The sequence below is a fragment of the Manis javanica genome, chromosome 3 (genome assembly GCF_040802235.1).
Source record: "Manis javanica isolate MJ-LG chromosome 3, MJ_LKY, whole genome shotgun sequence".
Classification (NCBI taxonomy): domain Eukaryota; kingdom Metazoa; phylum Chordata; class Mammalia; order Pholidota; family Manidae; genus Manis; species Manis javanica.
In genome coordinates, this window is record NC_133158.1 from 172651254 (window position 1) to 172667767 (window position 16514).

At 44.2% G+C, this 16514-nt stretch overlaps 1 long non-coding RNA gene across 1 annotated transcript; it reads right to left on the reverse strand.

The window, feature by feature from the left end:
• Nucleotides 1-604: 604 nt before the first annotated feature.
• Nucleotides 605-4645, reverse strand: LOC140848228 (uncharacterized). The gene is made up of 4 exons (XR_012128789.1): nt 4344-4645; nt 3898-3974; nt 3317-3504; nt 605-1540 (listed from the first exon to the last, which is right to left on the reverse strand). It is a non-coding gene; the product is annotated as an uncharacterized lncRNA (long non-coding RNA).
• Nucleotides 4646-16514: the final 11869 nt, after the last annotated feature.

Genomic DNA, 16514 nt, shown 5'->3' on the forward strand with positions numbered 1-16514 from the left:
TTGTGATGAATTGCATTGATTTACTTTTGAATACCAAGCTAAACTTATGTTTCTTTTAAAATGTGTACTATATATATGTACATAATATATATTTTCCAAATATATATATATTCCATAATAACGTATATTTATATATACCCCAGTCTGGCAATATAGTGATATTCAGCTTTTAAAAGTAAACTTTTTATTGAAGTATAGTATATATAACATAATGAATAAACAAAACATAAGGATCTTGTGAATTTTAAAAATCTCAATAGGTGCCGAAAAAGCATTTAATAAAATTCAACATCCATTCTTGATAAAAATTCTTAACAAAATGGGTATAGAAGGAACATACCTCAACATAATACAGCCATATACAATAAACCCACAGCTATCACCATATTCAATGGAAAAAAGCTGGAAGCTTTTCCTCTAAGATCAGAAATAAGATAAGGATGCCCACCCTCACCACTTTTATTCAACATAGTACTGGAGGTCCTAGGCATGGTAATCAGACAAGATAAAGAGATAAAATGCATCTAAACTGGTAAGGAAGAAGTGCAACTGTTACTATTTGCAGATGACATGATACTGTGTATAGAAAACCCTAAAGACTCCACCAAAAAACTGTTAGAACAAACTGAATTCAGCAAAGTGGCAGGACACAAAATCAATATACAGAAATCTATTGCATTTCTATATACTACCAACAAACAAGCAGAAAGAGAAATCAGGAAAACAATTCCATTTACAACTTCATCAAAAAGAATAAAATATCTGGGTATAAACCTAACCAGGGAGATGAAAGACCTGTACTCTGAAAACTATAAGGCACTAATGAAAGACACTGAACAAGATACTAATAAGTAGAAATCTATCCCATGCTCATGAATAGGAAGAACTAATATTGTCAAAATAGCCACCCTGCCCAAAGCAATTTACAGATTCAATGCAATCATTATCAAAATATCAAGGGCATTTTTCAATGAGCTGGAGCAAATCATCTTAAAATTCCTATGTAGCCAAATAGCCAAAGCAATCCTGAGAAAGAAGAACAAATCTGGGGGTACTATGCTCCCTGACTTCAAGCTATACTACAAAGCTACAGTAATCAAAACAATATGATACTGACAGAACAGACCCATAGACCAATGGCACAGATAGAGAACCCATATATAAACCCACACATATATGGTCAATTAATATATGATAAAGGGGCCATAAATAGACAATGGGGAAAAGACAGCCTCTTGAGCCAAATTGGTGTTGGGAAAACTGCATAGCTACATGCAAGAGAATGAAACTGGATTACTGACTAACTTCATATATAAAAGTAAACTTGAAATGGATTAAAGACCTAAATATAAGACATGAAACCATTAAACTCTTAGAAGAAAACACAGGCAAAAGTCTCTTGAGCATAAGTATGAGCAATTTTTTCCTGGACACATCTCTCAGGCAAGGGATACAAAATAAAAAATGAACAAGTGGGACTACATCAAACCAAAAATCTTCTGTACAGCAAAGGACACCATCAGCCGAACAAAAAGGCAACCTATAGTATGAGAGAATATATTCATAAGTGATTTATCTGGTAAAGGGCTAACAACCAAAATATATTAAACAAAAAGCTCATATGTCTCAACACACACAAAAAAATAACCTAATTAAAAATTGGCAAATGAACTGAACAATTTCCCAAAGAAGAAATACAGATAGCAAGCAGGCACATGATAAGAAGCTCCACATCGCTAATCATCAGGGAAATACAAATAAAAACCTCAATGAGATATCACCTCACACCAGTTGGAATGACCACTATCCAAAAGACAAGAAATAACAGGTGTTGGTGAGGAGATGAGGAAAAGGGAACCCTCCTACACAGTTGGTGGGAATGTGGATTGGTACAGCCATTATGAAAAGCAGTATGGAGGTTCCTCAAAAAACTAAAAATAGTAATACCATATAACCCAGTAACTCCACTTCTAGGAATGTATCCAAAAAAACAAAGTCTCTGATTCAAAAAGATACATGCACCCTTATGTTTATTGCTACATTATTTACTAGCTAAGATAAGGAAACAGCCAAAGTGTCCATCAATAGATGAGTGGATAAAGAAGTTGTGGTACAAGGGAATATTATTCAGCCATAAAAAGAAAGAAATCCTGCCATCTGGGACACCATGGATAGACCTAGAGGGTATTCTGCTAAGTGAAATAAGCCAGGTAAAGAAAGACAAATAGCATATGATTTCAATTATATGTGGAATCCAAAATCAAAGCAAAATGAAATGAAAGAAACAGCAATAGACTCATAAACATTAAGAAGGACTAGTGGTTACCATGAGGGAGGGGTTTGGGTAGTTGCATGGCATATGTGAGGGGGATAAAGAGGCACAAAACCCCAGTCATAGTATAAGTTGGTCATGGGGATGGAAGTGCAGCATGGAGAATATAGTCATTGATTCTGTAACATCTTCCTATGTTGACAGATACTAACTGCACTAGCTGGGGTAAGGATTTAATAATGTGTATAACTGCTGAATCACTGTGTTGTATACTTGAAATCAACATAATGTTGTATATCAACTATACTTCTATTAAAAAACACACTTAGAAATAAAAATCTGAACACCCCTCTATAAAACAGTATCAAAAATGAAGAAAATGTCACCAGCTCCCAGAAGCCCTATACATGCCTCTTTCCAGTCACTGCCCCCAAAATAACCACAATCCTAATGCCTAATATAATATATTGGTTTTAACTCTGTTTAAAATGTTTACAAATGAAGTAATGTAGAAGGTGCCTGAGTCATCTTGTTCAAAATTTTGTTCAGAAGAGTCTCCCCTGTTGTTCTGTGAAGAAATCATGCTTATATTCTCACTGCTATATAGTCTTTGATTTGGTGAATAGACCAAAATGTGTCTGTCTTTTCCTATTAGTAATAAACATTTGTGTATTTCTAATTTGAGGCTATAACAATAGTGCTCTAGTGAACATATGTACTAATTTCTTTTGGACATATGCATAGCACAATGTTCTACTATAGAAAATTCTGCCAGTTTTCCAAAGTTAGTTGTAACAATCACCAACATACATGAGAGTGTTCCAGTTGCTTCACATCCTTACCAATACTTGGAATTCTCTTTTTTATTTTAGCCATTCTGTTGAAGATGTGGTGATATGGCATGGTTTTAATTTGAGATTTCCCTAATAACTAATGAAGCTAAGCACCTCATTTGGGGAGCATTTGGATAATCTCATTTTTCATGTAGCTGCTCATGTCATTCCCCATTTTTTAAGTTGTTTAATCAGTCTTTTTCTTACTGACCTGAAGGATTTCTTTCTTTCTTCTTCAGAGTCATATTTCCTTCCTGTTCCCTCCACCAGTCATGCTCCTCTTCCCTTAGCTCTTCTAAGCTCAGATACAGCCCCGTTTTTCTGAGCACATCACAAGGCCACACCTCCATTCCAGGTGATTCTCTTGTCTTTCTTTCATTCACTAGATAGTCTGATGCCCTGAAAGGCAGTGGCAGTGATGGGAGTAATTATAAAATTACAGGCGTGGGAGTTTGAAGCCTGCTCTATCTCTCACCCACTTCCAAGATCTGGGTAAATCATTTAATCTGTCTAAGCTTTGGTTTCTCTATGAAAAAATAGGAGTATTGAAAGAACTTTACTCATAAAATTGTTGATATTTAATGAAGTAAATTATACCTATGCTTAGAACAGTGCCCAGCACATGGGGGGCTGCTCAATTGATATTTTTTGAATGAATAAGTGAATGTAAGATGTTCAGTACAAGCCATATTTTGAAAACTTAGGAAATGTAAATGATTACTGTTATTGTTTCCAGACATTTGTGAGCCCCACTGTGAGCCAGACCTCATGTGGAGTCCTGAGGATCCCAACCTGCAAGGAGTTCCCTTTCCAGAAGATGTGCACGCTCCATGTGTGGTTAATCACGTGTCAGAGGCATCCACAGAGACCTGTGAGGAGCAGAAGTACAAAGAACAGAGTGGGAGCCACTTTCTGCATAGTCTCCCTCTTGAAACCAAACCCAGCTAAGTGCCTGCAGTCTGCAACTCAGGTCATCACACGTCCTCAGGTCTTCAGGTCCTCGTTCTAGCCTGCTGTCTGTGTGTGACTGTCGCTCTTCTTCTCTCTTTCATGACTTCCGTTTCCTCGATCTCCAGGTCTCTCTCCCTGTCTATGCGTCTGTCTCTCCCACCACTCCTCTGCTCCCCCCGCAGTCCCATGGTGCCCCAAGTCCCCTGATGGCCTCTCCCAGCAGCCTTGGTGGCTCTTCTTGGCACTTTCTGCTACCAGCTAACTGCCCTGTGAGTCTCAGATCCTACCTCTGGTTCGCATCTTCTCTCTCCCACCTCCAAGGATCTCTAGGCTATAAGTGAAGCTTTCCCAGAACCCACATAGCCGCTTGGTCACTTCCACAGGAGCTGAGGATCACTGTGCTGGAGGCTAAAGACAGTTGGTGTGCTTTGCCTACCAGCAGGCAACAGCAGGGGCCATGGAGAGTGCCAAGGACTCAGGGGTGAATCCGGGCCCAGCTTGTTCTTGACCATCATTCCCTGGCCAATCGGGAAGTACAGCTTGATGAGGAAGCAGCAGCAAAAGGCAACATGAATGCCAGAGGGCCAAGATGAGGATACAAAGATGACTCATAGAATGCGGAACCTGTGGGCGAAGCCAGGAGCCTGGTTGATGAAGCAGAAGCTGATGGCTATTTGGAAATGGAGGAGTCAGAGAAGTTGAATAATTTCCAGGATATTTGGAAAGATTCTGGCTTGAGGTTGCTCCTATGAAATAATTTGACCAAAAAAATCAGACACTTTCAGAGCTAAGTGCCATTTTAAAAATGGGGTCTCTAAGCCCAGAGAAAGCCTGTGGCCTGCCCAGACCTGCCCAGTAAGGGTAGGTAGAATCTGGCTTCCTGCCTGCTTGCACTGTGGGGGAGTACAATAACGACATAAATTAGACTTGGTCCCTGCCCCCAAGGACAACAGACAAGGCAGCAGCCGGTTACCACCACAGGGGAGTAAGAATGTCTAGGGAAAAGCCTGGAATACAGTGCCTGTGCCCAGTGCCCTATAAAAATGGGTGGGAGGTCTGCCTCCCACCTGTGGAAGCTCTGGAGGAGGCAGGAAAAGCCCTCATATGCACACACCCTGGCATCTTCCAACAATCTCCACAGGGTGGGCTAGGCCGGGACCAAGTGACTGACGGGCACTGAGAGAGGGGCCAGGACCTGTGGGGCCTCATGCGCAGCTGGAAGAACTTCTGCTTTTACCCTGGGGAGGTAGGAGCCATTGGAAGGGCTAAGACGAGACTGAGAGGGAGGAGCGAGGGAGAGCAGAGAGACAGTTGTGGAAGCTCAGCAGAAATCTGGGACAGAGATGCAACAGCTCAGTCTGGGATGCAGCGTGGGGAAGTGACAAGGTGGACTGCATTTCGGACATGTTTTAAAGGTGGACACCATGGCATTTGCTTACATTACCGGGGTGGGGTGTGAAGGTCAGGAGGGGGGTAATGTTATGGTGCTTGGCCTGAGAAGCTGATAGGATGAGCGTGTGTTGACTGAGATGGAAGACTGGATGGAACGGCTTGGGGGATGGTGGACCAGAAGTCCATTCAAGACTCCATCTGACTGACAGACCCTTAGACCTCCAGGGGAGGAAGTTTCTGACTTGCTCCCACCAGGAGTGGCCCAGGTACTACAGGAGTTAAAGGTAGAGGTCTGGAACTTCATTTAAAATTATTTTTTGACCATGGGTCCATTTTCTCCACAGGATAAAGCTGATGCCTAGTTACATCAGACACTGTCCAACTGCAGGGGGTCATGAAGTACTCTGCACCGTAAACATTCATCATTCTCACATTGGGGAGACTAGGCTCCACAACTTCCCTAACCATCCCTTCAAGCACCACTCTGAACTTTCTGCTCCCCATCCCTTCCCGTGCCTGCTGTAGTGGAGTGCAGACAGTCTCCCATTCAAGCCTTCAGCTTGTGTGCACTGTTTCATGCGAGCTGGTTCCTTTTAACTGAACTCAGAAAAGCTGAAGCTTTCTTTGTACGGTCCATACCTAGTGCAGAGCCTGCCTCGAGAAGTTTCATAGCTAAACCTTATCTGTAGTTGTTTGTTGACCACAGCGTGGCCTCTCCATGAGAAAAAGAGCGAGGAGAGAACCATGGGCACATTCATGAGCCTCAGAGGGTTTGCGTGCATTTTGGGACAATGTTTAATTCATCATTGTGCAGCCCCCTGTCCTGCCTGGATCTCACTTGAGCAAGTGGCCCTGTGGAAGTAGCATCTGCTTATGAAACCTCTGGCCAGTGATTATGGAACCAGCTTGTGTCTGCTTGTTTGCTCAGCCATAGCCTTAGTTTCTAGAAAACTGCTGGTCCTGACATAGGAGTACAAGGTACAATGTTTGGAGAACTCTTTGGCAGTATCAGCTAAAGAAGAATATGCCCAATGCCCAGCACTGAGCTGATAAGTGCTTCATAACTGGCTCTGGGACATGAATATTGGTTGATATTTTGGTTTATGTTCAAGAGTAAGATGAAAGAGAAACAACTAGGCATATGTCAGATACAGTTTACAGATAATAGTTTTCCAATACTGGAGAAATATTTCCTCAATTTTTTGAGTATTTACACTGTTATAGCCATAGAAATGACACACTTGTAAGTTTAATGTGCATTACTGACATTTTGCCTATCACTCTCTGAGGTCTAACTCTAGACAATCAACAAAACAATAATTAAACCTATTAAGCCCTGATTTGCAGCATTTGCCAGTTTCCATGGTGGTAAAACTCCCGGTTGGTTGATTTCATGCTATCAACATGGGTGGAAATCACTGAATTTGGAGTTGGGAAGAAATGAGAAATATCACATTATATCATATTCCTGCCATACAGATACAACACACATAAATAACCTCACAAGTCACAGTAATGAAAGGGAAGGAAGGTCAGAGTGGGGAAAATTTTTGCAAAATCCTGACCATCTCCCAGCCAGTTCTCACGAGCCAGGCTCTGCCAGCCCCAGCAGAGCCATGCTTAGGGCCAGGCACCTCTCCTAGGCATGTGCCTGACTGAGAAGCGCACATGTGCACCAAAAACGTAAAGAGGAATGTTCATAGGAGCATTACCCATAAGCACCCGAAATGTCTCTTAGTGGCAGACAGTGTAAATAAATTATAATACTGTAAACTAAGCAGTGAGAATGAACCAGTTGCTGCTGCCCACTCTGACATGGCTGCTCCTCACAAATACAATGCTGAGCAAGAGAGGAGGCACATTTCTATAAAGCTTGAGGACAGGTCAGATCAGCCAGTGACGGCCCAAGGGAGAAGAGCAGAAACTGAGGGAGGACAGATGGCAGATTGACAGCGGCAGAGTGGGGCTCTGGAGTGCTGCTGATGTGGGGGATTTTTCTTGACGTAGATGGCGATTATGTGAGATGTTCATTTTGTGATAACTCATCTACCTGTACAAATATTGACCATGCACTTTTCTATATGTACATATTAACAAAAAGTTCATTTTTAAAGCCACCAGTATGAAGGTGTACTTGTGCCTGCAGCCCTGGGAGCAGTCTTCCGCAGAGGTGCTGTCCTTTGGTGGGGGATGTTGGAAATACTCCTCTGGGAACGCTCTGGAACACAGAGCAAAGTGGGTTTTCCTTCCCTTAAGAACAACCTCCTCCTTCAATCCTTGTCAATGGCTGAAGAGGGAAGGGAAGGGTGGGAGAGGGCTGGGGCTGGATATTTGTAAAGAGACAAAAGTTATGGCCACCCAGCTCACAGTGGGATGGGGGCTTGAGCTGAGGCATGGGCTCTGGAGAAGGAGGGAAGGAGAGAAGGAACAAAGATGTTTGGCAAACACTGGTGAACTCCTGAGCACAGAGCCAGCATCATTCTGGAGGCTGTATGTGTACAAACCAGGTCCCCAACCATGCTGGGAGGGAGGTCCTGCCATTGCCTTGACCATCTTCCAGTGGAGGAGACTGAGGCTCCAGAGCAGGACCCGGCCACAGGCCCTGGGGCTGTGCTCTCTGGGCTACACCCCACCCCTACTCACCTAGAAAACTGCATGTCCCTGCTGGGAAGGCACTGCCAAGAAGGGCCTGGAATGTTCCACCCAGAACATTCTGCCAGTGTCCACCGTCCTCCCTCAATGACACTAAGCCCTTATGACCTGGGATGTCAATCAGCATTAGCTGTGGCTGAGGGAGGGACATCAAAAGGGCCCACACCGAGAATGAGGCAGCAAGTGAAAAATCCAGCCGAATGTTCCCATCCAGGGCTGATACAATCTGTTAGGCAGCACAATCTGCCTCCTCTGGTCCTCCCAACCCTGCTCACCTCAAGTGGGGTCAGGGCAGGAAACCCACCCCCAACGTTGGGGCAGAGAGACCAACTCTTGCATGCCCTTGGGGGCTGCTGAGTGGGCTCCAGACTGGAAAGCCTCATGTGACCTACCGGCCAAGCCCCCTGAGACCATGCTTCCTCCCCAGCCAGCCTCCTGCTCTCCCAAGATCCTGCTGGTTCCAGAAGCAGCAAGTCTTCTTCCTTTTCTTTTGTTGATTAAATTCTGGGTCAAGTCAGACCTCAGTCCAGGGCCCACCTAGGGTTTCAGGGACCACGGAAGCTGGTAGCTGAATGCTCAGGGGTGCAGGCTGGCTAAGCCAGGGGTGATGGAAGGTGCTTATAAGGTCTGCTGGCTGGCTCCAGGCTTTGCTCTCCTGGGTTCTGGCTGTGCTCTGGGCCCAGACTTCCATGAGGTCTGTTCACTGGAGAGGGAGGCAGAGCTCCCAGCTGGGAAGCCGGAATGAGTGGTGGAGGGCAGGAAGCTGGGGCAAGGAAGGAGGACTGATGGGAAAGAGGGAACCCTGCCGTGCACTTCCCAGGACAGCTGTGTGCTTAATGTCAGTGACAGGGATGCTGAGGTCACAGCCAAGGCTGGTGGGGGGTGGGAGTCCAAGGACCCAACACAAGAGTTACAGAGTTTTCAGAGGAAAGAGGTTGCAGCAGTTTCCCGCCTCCTCTGAGGCCCTCCCACTGCACCCTTCCCTCCTGACCCAATCACTCATGCTGACTGGTTCCTTTGCTCCCGCAGGCTTCGGCAGTCACACCTGGAAAGTGGCTGTTCCTATGTTATCTTCTGGAAAACTCTGGGCCAGAGTTCATTGCTTAATACCAGCAATTGGAGGTGCATTAATTGTTGGTGCCATTTGTTAGACATAGAATCCAAGGCGCCATCAGGTTGGCTGTCCACCCAGTGTTGCTGGGGCCATGGCCTCCTGATGGGGTCAGCATGTGTGTTGGGGCCACTGGGGGAGATTCTACTTTGTGAAGATGTGTGAGATTCCACTTTGTGAAGATGTGTGAGGTGGATTCCAATCCACATGGTAAGACAGGGACCGTGGGTGTAGTCAGAGTAGGGTGAGGGCCTCTGGAAAAAGACTTCTACCAGAACTCCATGTTAAACAATTAAGCAAAGCCAAAGTCACATTAATTCTCTAAAGTAAAAATATCAAACTAGAAATATAAGCATTCTTTAATGAGATTAGTTGAGACTAGAAGCAACTTGACCTAGCAGTTTGACTACTCCCCAGATGAAGAAAAGTATCTCAGCATAGTGTATATTTTCAGTGTCAGTTAAAACATACCATCGTAAGATTTACTGTAGCCTGTTCAGAGGCCCAGCTTATTTAGAAAAAATTCTATTTTAAAGCTCAGATTGCATTTTAATCAAACAAACAATAACTCAGCCCATCTTGGAAGCAAAGCAGGCAGTCTTAATTGATATGCTCCCAGATCAAGAAGCAGCTGTCCTGGGAAAGAATCAGAACAGTAAATTTCTTGTGTTAAGCTAACTTTGAAGAATAACCCACTGATAAGAAACTTAGTATCTCTCCAAAAATAAACCTTTGGAACCATCTGGCAGGTCAGCATGTAGGACCCCAACCTCCCTGAGAAATAAGTTAGCCTAAGAGTAGCCATCTTGAAGCCCAAAAAGCCATTCTGATATATGACTCAGAGGGAACAACTGAAACCAGGTAACTCCTCTGGAAAAACAAGTTAATCAATCATGACTGCTGGCAGCGCTAACCTAAATGCCGACCCTACCTTGCTACACCCCCAGGACGTGGCACTAACCCAGAAATCGTAGGTTTGAAAAATTACTGCCTTTGTAGTATTGTTATCTTGCTATGTAGTATTGTTATCTTGTTATTACAAAACAATCTGTAACCATGGTAATCCTCTAGGGCTGAATGCCTCAGAAAATCCTATATAACCACTTAGTTGTAAGTGCTCAGGGTCCTCGTTGAGACCTGCTGCGACGGGCTGACTTGGACCCCAACTAGTTGGCTTCCGAATAAATTCCTCTTGCTTGTTGCATCAAGAAACGTCTTTGGTGAGTGATTTGGGGCGGCGCCTTCCTCAGGGGAATCCAACAAGCATCCCTAGTCCTTTGTCTCTCAACCACCTATAAATCCCCTAGACAACATACCACTCCAGGGACTCTCTTGTCCCCTCCTGGTATAAGCCAGGAGCTCTATCCTCTCACTTTATTCCTAAATAAAAGCCTCTCACTGCCTCTCCTACCTTGAGTGTTTGCTAAGTTCATTCTTTGACTCCGCAACAAGAACCCTGAATCGATGGCAGGGCTCACTTCTCAGGGGAGGGAGCTTAGGCACTAGACTGAGTTGAAGCTGGGAGAACTAGGGTAAGATGGACAGTGGAACTGCCACCTACCTGTAAAGGGCTCAAGGAGGAACTTGGAAGAGAAATGCCATGGAGAACCTACCTTGGAATCTTTTAAGGCCAGCCACAGCCCTAGAAGAGGAAGGACAGGAAGGTGAGGGCAGAAGGAGGTTGGCCTGTCCTCTAGAAGGGACAGGGGTGAGCACACGTGTTTGGGCTTGTGAAAGGAGGCTGCTGCTTCAAGGTGGAAGATCCTAGCAATGCCACTGTCCTGCTGGCCATGCTGACAGAGACCCCCATGCCACTCCCTGCCAGGCAGGAGCAAGGAAGTGGCTCTAAGGCTTCCTGCTTCCTTACCCACAGCAGTGCCCCGTGGGTGGGTGGGAGGAAGGTCCGGGGAGAAATGATGCCAAAGCTGGGGACGGCTGATCTCAGACAGGGGAGTCGCCTGGAGCCTGAGGATGCCAAAACCAGCCACAAGTTGAAAGGCAGGTTTCAGCTCCTGCAGTGCCTCTGGGCTATGGGAGTGGCATTTCTAATTCTCCTCTTTGAACCTGTTTCCTCATTTCTCAAACAGGATTTAATAATCTCCCAGCACTGTAGTGACAATTAGAACATTTTTGTAAAAAAAAAAAAAACTTGGCACAGTGTCTGGCCCATTAAAGATATGTTGGTGCCAGTGTTTCTTCCTGCCTGCCACCACACAAGCTGGGCACTACTAGTGTGTTCTAACCACACAATTCACAATAAATTGTTAGACAGGAAAATAGATATGAGTGGGGTGGGAAGAGAATAAGGTCAGTTAAGCCCACTAGAAAGGACCATTTAAGCAGTTATGACTAGAAAGCCAGAGAAGACTCAGAGTTAATCAGTTAAAGCTCAAAAGGTCAGGAGCAGATGCGCCTTGTTTGTTTGAATATTCTCCAGCTAAGAAGTATCTCAGCATAACCCATGTCCTCACTGTGTCAGTTAGATCATGCCACTGTAAAATTCAGCCTGCTAAAAGGCCCAGCTGTAAACAGCATAATAAGGACAGGAAGATTCCACCTAAAGTCAAAATTGCATTTTTAAAAATCCAGGAAGTTAAGAAGTAAGATTCTTAACATACTGTTTACCAAAGAAATCATAACTTGCCCACCCTGGGGGCAGGGCAGGTGGTCTTAATTGATATGCCCCCAGACCAGGAAGCTGCTATTCTGGAAAGGAATCAGCAGTAAATTTCTTATGTTAATTTTGCAGAATTCCCTGGAGGACTAACAAGAAAAGAGACATAATAACTCATCAAGGAGGAATGCTCTGGGACCACTTAACAAGTCCACACCCCTAGCCCTTTGGAAATCCTCAACCACCTATAAAACTCAAGACCCTAAACCCTTAGGGGTCGTCTTCTCTGAGGTAGCCCACACCCCCCTTTCTGAGTGTGCACCTTTTTGCTTTAAATAAACCTCTCACTGCTCAACTTACAGCATTTTGTCTCTGGGCTTTTCCAGTAGTAAGTGTCTTTGTCACTTTGCTTTTTCATCTAATCCTCCAGATTTCAGCTCAAACCTTCACTGTCTCTGTCCTATTTCAGATAAGTAGGGAGGGGCTGCTGAGAGCTCAGAACTGGGCTTGCAAATTACCGTCCAAATTACCGTCTACTGGTGACCCCGACGGAACTGCAGCTTACAGCCATACTCTTTAGTAGCCTGTCTGAAAGTCTCCTTTATTTATCTCTAAGAAGTTCTCAGAACATCATCTCACTCCATCCTGTGCTCTGCAGTTCCCCCAAATCCTGGGGTGGGAGGGACTCACTTGCCACTGTGTGCAGATCCAAGTAGACACTTAGCTTAAAGAGTCAGCGGGGAATGTGCCCCATGCTAAGTAGCAGTACAATAAACTTCCTTTATCATTCTTTCTGTCATTCCCTGATACTCTCACTTTAATAAATTCCTTCCTCACCTTGTATTCTGACTTTCCAGTGTCTCCAAAGCAACCTTCTCCCAACAAAATGACTTAATGAGAATGGGAGAAAGGAGGCAGGAAGGGAGGGAGGCAGGGAGGGAAGAGGGTGGGAAGTAGGAATGCTAGCTAACAGAGAGTCCACTCCCAAACCCCTCAGAGCCTCCCTGGGAGGTTACAGCGTGAGCCCAAACTCCAGGTCCAGGGACCTTCCAGCTCCCATCCTCTCTCCACCCCACCCCACCCCACCCCCATCCCAGGTTGCATTTTCTAATTATCTTCAGGGGCCTTACTATATACCCCAGAGAGACTAGGGCTGAAGGGAAGAGACATGGGGCAGTTTTCATCTGTCTTGGGGAAGTGTTTAATAATTATTTTGTGATCTCATGTCCCCTCCTTTCCCTCCCTCCTCCTCCTTCTGCTTCTCTCTCTGTCTCCCTCTCCCAGATAAATCAAACACCATGACAACAGGCGTAGAGCTGAGGGTGGAAGACTGGGTTCCGCACCCCACCCCAGGAAGGCACAGCCAGCTAGCCTAAGTCCTCCTGTTTGCAGCGCCCACGGCAGTGGTGCTACACGCACAGTCAGGGTCCAGGACTGACAGGAAAGTTCAGGAAGGCTTTTAACTCCTAAAGATAAAAATCTGAGGGTCCTCTCCATCTCAGCTAGTCCCCCATTCACTAAACCAGCATTCATTGGGCGCTGGGCTGGGATACACCACTGAACACAATGAAGGTCCCGTCCATCTTAGAGATGACATTCAGAGGACCATGAGGTGCAAATAGACAGTAATACAGGCACCCTGGGCCACTGAGAAACATGATTGGAACTGTTACAAGATAAACTGAAACGTATTAAAATTTCTAAGAGTTTTTTCAAGCAAAAATCGATTGTTATCAGGCAGTTCCAAACAGGAAGTGGTCAGGAACCCACCCCCGACAGGAGCCAGGGGGACTTAGCAAAAATGCATAAGCAAGGAAAAGACATTATTGGCTGGCTATAGGTTAAAGCCCAGTTGGCTCTTTGCAACTTTGGCTAAGGTTGTCCTTTGGGTTATGATTTCATGACCTTGAGACAGTTACCAATCTGGTTTGCTTGTGTTGGAGCCCCAGCAGCCTGGTGCCCTCCTTGTTGGGTGAATCTCCCACAGCTGCCACCAGGATTACTACAGCCTGATCCAGAGCTTCTCACTGTAAGATAAATCCTAGCCGAAATAAGCAGGCGAAGAGAAGCAACAAAGGGCCAGGTAGTGTATTTGAACACAAATTCCCGGGTGATGTTCCGCGGTCTGGCTATTGTAGGATCTAAACATTCAGTGAAGACATCAGGTTAGCCTAAGCACAGCCATCTTGAGAAGCTCAGAGGCCATTTTCTGAATATGTGACTCAGAAAGGCCTTGAAAACGAGGTGAAAAACAAGTTAGACAATCACAAGCACAGACAGCTGTGGCCTTTAGTCAGCTAACCTTAGTCAGTTAATTATACATACCAAGCTTATCTTGCTGAAACCCACCCTAGCATTCTGAGAGTAATCTTATCTCACTGAACCCCCCCAAGATGTTATGTCAGCCAATGAATCATGTGTACGTGCTTGTAGAAAAATACTGTCCTCTTAGAAAATGCTATAAAAACCTCTGGCTTTGGCTGCTCAGGGTCCTTGTTGAGACCCGCTGCGTCGGGCTGACACTTGGACCCCAGCTAGCTGGTTCCTGAATAAATTCCTCTTGCTTGTTGCATCAAGAGACGCCTTTCGTGAGTGATTTGGGGCGGTGTCCTCCTCTGGGAAAATCCAACACTATCACAGGCTGGGGAAGTCACACTTAGCAGGGCAGGCAGCGAGTTTTTAAAGAGGGTAGGGGGAGGCAGAGCTTAGATTTACAGCGGTGCGAGGATTGGCTAGCCTAAGGCACATTTTTCAGGTTGGGAGGGGGCAGCAGCTGGGGACTTTGGCACGTCATCAGTGTCTGACGTGCTCCCCCATCCCCCCAGTGCCTTCAACCTTACATTTCAGCCTTTTGGTCATAATGGGCGACAACTTGATCTGGCTACTTCTGGCTGACAAGGGGCATGGAGGTTGGGAGGTTTCATAGCATGTAGTTACATTGCTCTGACTGCAAATATTTTGACTTGCTTTCTCCAGAGGCTCTCACTTTATTCTGTCTAAGCTTATGGTCTCTGTCTCATTTTCTCCTCTACAGATAGAGATTCTAGCTGCTGCCAGGGAAAAGGGGTCACGACCGCTCCAGCTGCTTCATGCTGAGAAGGGGCACAGTAAAAGGTGCAGTTAGGTTTCTATCACTGGTCAGTTGAGGGCCTCAGAAGGTTGGTGCTTCTATTCTGGAAGGACAAACTTGATGAGATTAAGAATGCATGGCTGAATATGAGAACTGGAAATATGAAGAGTCTAACTGAGAATTATAGCCAGGTATCATGGGGAAACTAAAATTCTGGATCAAGTTTACATCTCAATGACTAGTATTAGGATTTAGTATAGACAAGACTGCATTATTAAAGCAATACTTTTCTCTAAAATCACCCTTATTTTTATTAGAAGTAGCTAGATTAAGAAAATAATTAACAGTTGGCTGGATTATTTGCATAAGTGCAGCAAGAAGAGCAATTGATTACCATAGGCTCTTTTAAATGTGCTTTGCTGGAACTTTTTATAAGAAATTTCAGATTGAACTTTTAAAGGCCTCTTGAGGCCAGACAGCGAAGCCAGACTTGCCATCAGGCTTTGCCTGCAGTACCTGTAGATTTGGGTGAATTCTTCTCTTCTCGAGGTCTCTAAGACATCTTGAGGTTCCTGCACCTGCCAGGAAGTGACCTTCCTTACTCACCTGGTAAGGCTGCTGGGAATTCTGTAAGCAAGGTACCAGCTAATTCTTCCAAGGGGCTTTGTTGGCATTATAAAGTCAACCTTAGTTCTTTAAAGCTGTTCATATCTGAGTTTATGCATGTGTTTCTCAGGTATGACATTCCAGTCAAAGCCTTGGTAGTATAACCTGTATTTTTAACTGGTCCTCCTACAAGGAAAGCAGGTTCTTATTGAAATTATGCAAGTAAACATACTGCCATGAAATATAAAAATAGTCACTGAGGGTTTTTAAATTCTGGAGGGATCAAGTAGAGAGAAAGATAAAGTTTCAATTCTGCTTATAAAGGCAGTCATTTACTAAACTGTTGTCAGCTAAGAGAAAAAGCTTAAAACACTTTATCAGCAACATTTGAAACAAAAAGCCACCAAATCATCTTCTTTAGTTTACTTAATCTTATGTAACTAATACTTGTTTTGCTGAAATCTAGTTCTTTACTAGCTTAAGAGTAACAAAACACTGACTATAAATAATAAGACTTACAAATGACAATGGTTAAAGATCTGGTGAGAACTTACTGTAAGACAGTTGACATAAGGAAATTCTGATATTTCTGTAACAAAAAACATTCAGTAACAAAGTTTAGCATTATTCTTTTTGACAATGCTTTCTAGGTAATTAAGCAGGTAATCATATATCAGATAAATAAGCTAAATTAGCCAAATACTTTCTCCAATGAGGAGAAGTTCCTTTGACATGTTCCAGGAGCCTGCTGGAAAATACCAGAGTTAACTAGAGGTAAAAGTACCTTTGAATTTGATTTTGGGAAGCTCTTAAAAGTTTTAAGGCACTTGCTTAAATAGGATTATAGGTTGCTATGAAGCAATACTTAACTATTTAACCAGAATGACAACAAAATACCTCAAAGGCAAATAAAGAAGTTTACACAGTTGTTAGCAAACTTTAGCTTTTAGTCCTTTTAATATTAAGATCGAATTTTCTTAAATACTCTGACAACTCATTGAGACTTTAAGCAT